The sequence below is a fragment of the Saimiri boliviensis genome, chromosome 3 (genome assembly GCF_048565385.1).
Source record: "Saimiri boliviensis isolate mSaiBol1 chromosome 3, mSaiBol1.pri, whole genome shotgun sequence".
NCBI classification, from domain to species: domain Eukaryota; kingdom Metazoa; phylum Chordata; class Mammalia; order Primates; family Cebidae; genus Saimiri; species Saimiri boliviensis.
The window spans coordinates 51,357,213-51,363,756 of record NC_133451.1 but is presented as its reverse complement, the minus strand read 5'-3'; the positions used below and the strand labels follow the sequence as shown (position 1 = coordinate 51,363,756).

Here is a 6,544-nt window from a genome sequence, read left to right as displayed (position 1 = left end):
GAAATTTGGGTTACTTCTACCTTTTGACTATTGTGAATAAAGCTACTATAAAAATGAGTGTACAAATATCTATTTGGGTCTCTGCTTTTAATTCTTTTGAGAATATACCCAGAAGCGGAATTACCAGATCATATAATAATCATGTTTAATTTATCGAGGAATTGCCATGCTGTTTTCCACGGTGGTTGCATTGTTTTACGTTCCTACCAACAGTGCACGAGGGTTCCAACTTCCCCACGATATTTTCTGTTTTTTTTGTTTTTGTTTTTGTTTTTGTTTTTGTTTTTTTAAAGGAATACTTTATGAATTTGTATGTCATCCTTGCAAAGGGCTATGCTAATCTCCATATCATTCCAATTTTAATATATATGTTCCCAAAGCAGCGCTCTATGTATTTTTGCTTTCTACTTTTGGAAGATTTTCTTAACTTTATCTTCCAACTCTTCTGCTGAGTTTTTATTTCTGCTATTATACATGTGATTTCCAAGAACTTTTAATTTCCAGAATATTTCTTTTTTAAAGAGAACATCTTATTATTGTTTTATGAATAAAATGGCTTTTCCTATAAATACATTAATTATAGTCATATAAGGCCTTATTCTTCCTACAGTGGTCTCTATTTCTTTAATTTGCTTTTCCCCTCTATTCCTTTGTTTTAGTGTCTTTCATGCCATAGCTTTCCCTCAGATACTATCTGGTGATCTTTGACCATTTGCTCACATTTAAGAGCTCTAAGCTTGCTGACTATGGGATTCCTGGAGGGTGATTTGCCAGGGTCATTTTGTCGGTATCCTCAATATATATTAATTAGGACTACTCATGTTCCCTAGAGAAGTATTTTAAAATTAATTGCTTAACATCTACAGCTCTGGCTTTCTTCATTCTGGAGCTCAAGAAGAGAGACTGGGAGGGATGAGGTGTCTTCTCAACATTCAGCATCTCAATGTTCTGTTACTACATCTGAGTTTAGCACGATACTCCCTCAACTGTGCCTAATAACTCCTAGTCTAGAAACTCTGTTTTCTGTCTCCAGGGAGTAAACCCCCAGTGTTTGGATGGGGTGTTGAAAAGCCATTTGATTGGCTACCCTGAGTGAGAACGAGTGATCAGAAGTTCCAATTGCTTCTTAAACAAACCAACCCAATCTTTCAATAGCCCTAGTTGTGCCCCTACTTTCAGAGGTACCTGGTGCTGCCTATTCCAGAGACTTCCTGGATTCTGTAGTGAAACTGGGTTGCTGTTTAGCTTTCCCCTGCAGGTTTAGGATTGAGGTCTAAATCAGCTGTCTGAGTAAGTTGCCTCTCCTCCACTGTTTTCCAGCTTACAACGTTTCATTGCGATGTTGCCTCTCCCATGCTTATCTCATGTGTTTTACAATATTCTTTTTTACTCTCGTTTTTGTGGAATTTGGAGGTAGTGAACATAAATCTGAATGTGTTCAATCTTTTTCTTTTCCTCAGAATGCTTTATATTTTCTGGTTCTAATAATCTGTGAGTCTAAAATGTGTATGATAAATTGTAAAACAAAAACAAAAACGATCAAACAACCGATCAAACAAAACCCTAATCTCAATTATCTAAGGCTATGTTGTACAAGATACAAATTTTCTTGATTCCTGGGGCCTGTCTTCTTATACTAGCTGTTCACTTGCTTAGTTATACCACTATTACAGTAGATGGTGGCAGAAATGTGGTGAAATCCCTAACAATTTGTTTTGCAACTTATCTTTGCTGATAAAAAGGATGCTAAAGAAAAATGTCAAGGATCTTGGCTACAAGTGAGGGTTTGCTGTTTTAAGTTATTTATGGTCCCTTAGCCTTAAGAGAGTTTCAAACATTTTAATGTTTTAAAATCACACTTCTTTCAACAAATAAGGAACATACCATTTCAAAATGCTATATTTTGCTCAAAATACTTTCATGTTATTCTTTGATTACACTGATGGCATGAAGCATGTTCAGATAGATGAACAGGCTTGAAACAGACCAGACAAATGATCTCTGTGAGCATATACAGCTAATATAAATCTTTTTTGAGGTTAGGAAAAATAATAGTTTTCTTCTTCATCTGTCTCTAGTTGGTGTAGTAAGAGCTGCCCATGGCTGGGTGTGGTGGCTCACTCCTGTAATCCCAATATTTTGTGAGGCCAAGGTGGGCAGATCACAAAGTCAAGAGATTGAGACCATCCTGGCCAATATGGTGAAACTCTGTCTCTACTAAAAATACAAAAATTAGCCAGGTGTGGTGGCGTGCGCCTGTAGTCGCAGCTGAAGCAGGAGAATCACTTGAACCTGGGAGGCAGAGGTTGCAGTAAGTTGAGATCGCATCATTGAACTGCAGCCTGGTGACAGAGCGACACTCTGTCTGAAAAAAAAAAAAAAAAAAAAAAAAAGATCTGTCCACTCTCTTGGGAGGAGTTCAGTCTGGGAGGAGCTTTAGGGCAGAAGTGTTACCAATTGTAACTATGATTTACTGAGCATTTACTAAGTGCCTGGCTACCTGCAAAATGCTTTACACACATTGTCTTATTAATTTTCACTATGATCCTCTTTCTTTATAGATAGGAAAATGAGATGCAGGCAGCCAGGTTAAGAAACTTGCTGAAGTGCACATAACTTGTAAATGCAAGACCTGGATTTCGATTCCAGGTCTCTCTGAGTTGAAAGCTTGGGCTCTTTCCAAATGCAGCTTCCCTTTGGGCACAGATCAGCAGCTTAATTTAGTGGCAAAATAGAGGAAAAGGTCATTATAATACTGTGTGATAAGGGCTGGTGGGGTTATAACAACCTGAGGCGGGGAATCTGAGAAGCTACCTGCAGGAAATCATCTAATCAGAGACCTGATGGAGCAGTAGGAGCTTGTCAGGGAAGAAAGAACTGAAGAGTGTTTCAAGCACAGTGATCAAAGGGACATCCTGTATCTTGGGGAAATTAGAGCAATTTAACAACAAGTGCCATTGGGAAGCAGGGATGGCGGGAGGTGGAGAGGGTAAAAACAGGCAAGAAGCAGATGGAAGGGGTGGGGGGTGAGGAGCTGAACTAGAAGGAGCCTTAAGATCTAATGAGGGAGTTAGAACTATCCTCTGATCAATGGGGAATCATTTAAGGGGTTTTAGCAAAGGAGTGACATGTGTACAAATCTGTATTCTATAAAGATCATTCCGGTAGCCACGGAGAGAATGAATTTGAGAATCACCGGAATGGGGGAGGAATAAAAAATGATACAGATTACACGTTTTCTCGGTAAAGGAGTTTGACCCCGGTGAAGGTCTGAGATCTCCCTTCGCACCTCGATTGTGGGGCGTCAAGGTGGATCGCAGCCGGAGGGCGTGTCCTAGACCCAGACCCAGACCCAGAGCGCGCCGCGGGGTCTAGCGTCAGGAACCCGAATTTAGAAAGAAGCACCTGTGTACCTAACAGCACTTCTCAAACTTGCACCTAAGGCAACGCTACCCCGAGGGTCTCTCTCGCCCCGCTACGTTTATTTTAAAGGCATGCCTTCTTTTAAGAATGAATGGGCCGGGCGCGGTGGCTCAAGCCTGTAATCCCAGCACTTTGGGAGGCCGAGGCGGGTGGATCACGAGGTCAAGAGATCGACACCTTCCTGGCCAACATGGTGAAACCCCGTCTCTACTAAAAATACAGAACATTAGCTGGGCATGGTGGCGCGTGCCTGTAATCCCAGCTACTCGGGAGACTGAGGCGGGAGAATTGCCTGAACCCAGGAGGCGGAGGTTGCGGTGAGCCGAGATCGCGCCATTGCACTCCAGCCTGGGTAACAAGAGCGAAACTCCGTCTCAAAAAAAAAAAAAAAAAAAAAAAAAAAAAAAAAAAAAAAAAAGAATGAAGATGTTATGTTCGACCTCCTCAGTTTATCCTTATTAATTTCATATAAAATAAAATAAAAGTTCAAATCCCCCCACCTCCAAGTACATATGGTCGATTCCAGCTGCAGTATCACCGCTAGCGCCCCTCTCTCTTCCCCCATCCCCAGATCACTGCGGGGTGGGGTGTGGGGGGTCCACTCGGATGAGCCCGTGTGGAAGAGAAAAATCGGAAGGGTCAATCCGAGAGGCGGGGCTAGGAGTGTGTCCTCCCCGGACCCCGCCCTCCGGGCGCCTCCCGCGCTGGAGAGAGCCCGCTGCATCCCCAGGGAATGTGAAGCCCAAGGGCGTGGACGGCCAAAGGCCCTGGCCCCAAGCCCTGCGTGTCCCGGGAGGCCGCGCCCGCCCGGGGCGAGGGGAAGGCTGCAGCGTGCCGCCGGGGTGCTGGTGCACGTCTGTGGACTGATCCTGTGCAGGAAAAGGTAACGTCCGCCCGGGTATCGGCCTGCAGCCGCCAGGGCCCTCCCAGTCTCCCGCGGGCACTGCCTGCGATTGCTGGGCGGAAGCTGAACCTGCCTTCGCAGCCAGGCCCGCCCCCTCCTGGAGTCGCTGCCTTCCCTCTCCTGAGAGCTGTCCCACTCGCCACTGACCCATCCCACCTTCTCTAGTCAGGTGTGGGTCACAGATGTCAGTTTGTTTCCCCAAACTAAAAGACAGAACTGTGGGGAGAGTCTCAAGTTTTTCATATTTGCCTCTGGAGGATGCAAGAATCAGAATTGGCCACTGGGATTTTTAAGTGTTGCTGCCAAGTATAACTTTGTGCAAAATTATACTTGGGTGTTTGTGGGGACGCTGTTGCCTGAGGGAAACTCTGGTTTCTTGAATGGGGTCTAGAGGCATAGGAAAATGAAGGGTTTTATTTTTCTTTGTTTTTCCTCTCACAAACTAGAAGCAGAATCTGTCTACTAAGGGTCTCCACATATGTAAAAAGCAGCCAGTGTTAAAATAGCACCCATCCCACTCTTAAAAGAGAAACCCACAAAAGGCTACCCGTTTAACTTTTTAAAAAGTTGTTTTTTTGTTGTTGTTTTTTTTTTTTTTAAAGAGATAGGGCCAAGTGAGGTGGTGCGATCATAGCTCATGGCAGCCTCTAACTCCTGGGCTCAAGCAATCCTCTCAAGTTGCTGGGATTACAGGCATGAGCCACCTGGCCTGGCTCTACACTTGTTTGATTTTGAGCTTGGAGAAATGTCAGATTAAAGGATATGTGCACGTATCTATTTAGACAGTCACCCAGATATGGAATCTTTAGATTACCCTTAAGTTCCATATTGAGACAAACATCTCACTCCTGGGTGTCCAGCTGTGTAGAGCACCTGGATAGCACTTGAGCCACAAGACACCTAGTATGGGCATCTCTGAGGACAGGATAACAGCAACAACAATAAAATTTATAACAGTTGTTGACCATTATGTGCTATGCATGACTTTAAGTAAATTACATACACAGCTTAATATAAAGTACTATTCTGAGTGCTTTATTTTGTTTAGTTTTGACAAGCCTATGAAGCAACTGCTCTCATAAGCCCCCTTTTACAGATGAGGAACCTGAAATACAGAGTTAAGTAACTTTTCTAAGATTATATGATGTCTTAGTCCATTTTGTGTTGCTGTAACAGAATACCTGAGACTGGATAATTTGTAAAGAAAGAGGTTTATTTAGCTCACAGTTCTGCAGGCTGGGAAGTTGAAAGACATGACCCTGGCTTCTGGTGAGGGCTTTCATGCTGCATCATAACATGGCAGAGAAGGTCAAAGGGGCAGTGGACAAATGCAAACAAAGACAAAACACAAGGGATGTCCTCACTTTATAACAACCCACTCTTTCAAGAGCCAATCTATTCTTGCGAGAACAAATGCAGTTGGCACAGTGAGCACTTGCCCACAACCACAAGAAGGGCAGCAAGCCATTCTTGGGATCCACCTTCATGAGCCAAACACCTCCCACCAGGCCTCACCTCCCAACACTGCCACACTGGGGATCAAATTTCAACATGAGTTTAGTGAAGACAAATCATATCCCCATTCTCCAAGTGCTCCCAGCATAGGTTGCCAACAGCTCACAGCTGCACCCTCTCTCAAGAATTGTCCTTGCCGAGGGAACCTGCCTGCTGGGAGATGCCTAGGAGGTTACACCTCAAGGCTTTCAGGTGTGGACAATAGCTAAAGGATGACTGACCAGGGGGTACTAGAGCCAACCTTGCTGCCTTATGGGAAACACCTTTGTGGTGTCATTCATTCTCTACTGCTCCCTGTGGGATCAGGAGGGGCTGGACTGCAGCTGGCTGTGCATCTTTGCCTGGCTTCTTCCGTTTCCTGTCTTGCTTGTTACACTTCCTGAGAGTGTTCACTCAAGAGCCTCAAATCACTTGCACAAGAATTCTCCACTTAGGCTCTGCTTCTGTGAAATCTGACCTAAGACAATGACTCTGCTACCCTGGGTGGTGAAAGTTTTCAGCGTTCTATTCTTTAGAGATATTTCTTTTTACAGGAAGGACAACCCACCAATCCAGTAGTTTCAAATGTATTTTAGATGACTTTCTCTTCTGATGAGCACATTGAGATATATTGTAGAAGGTATGCTGCTAAAATATTGCTTTATGTGTGTAAAGCAGATGATAGAATAACTTCCCTTTGAGATGCTGTTTGGCCAAGAGAAC

At 43.8% G+C, this 6,544-nt stretch overlaps 1 pseudogene; it reads right to left on the bottom strand.

Annotated features, from left to right (window-relative positions):
* Nucleotides 1-288: 288 nt before the first annotated feature.
* Nucleotides 289-383, bottom strand: LOC120363780 (U6 spliceosomal RNA; annotated as a pseudogene).
* Nucleotides 384-6,544: the final 6,161 nt, after the last annotated feature.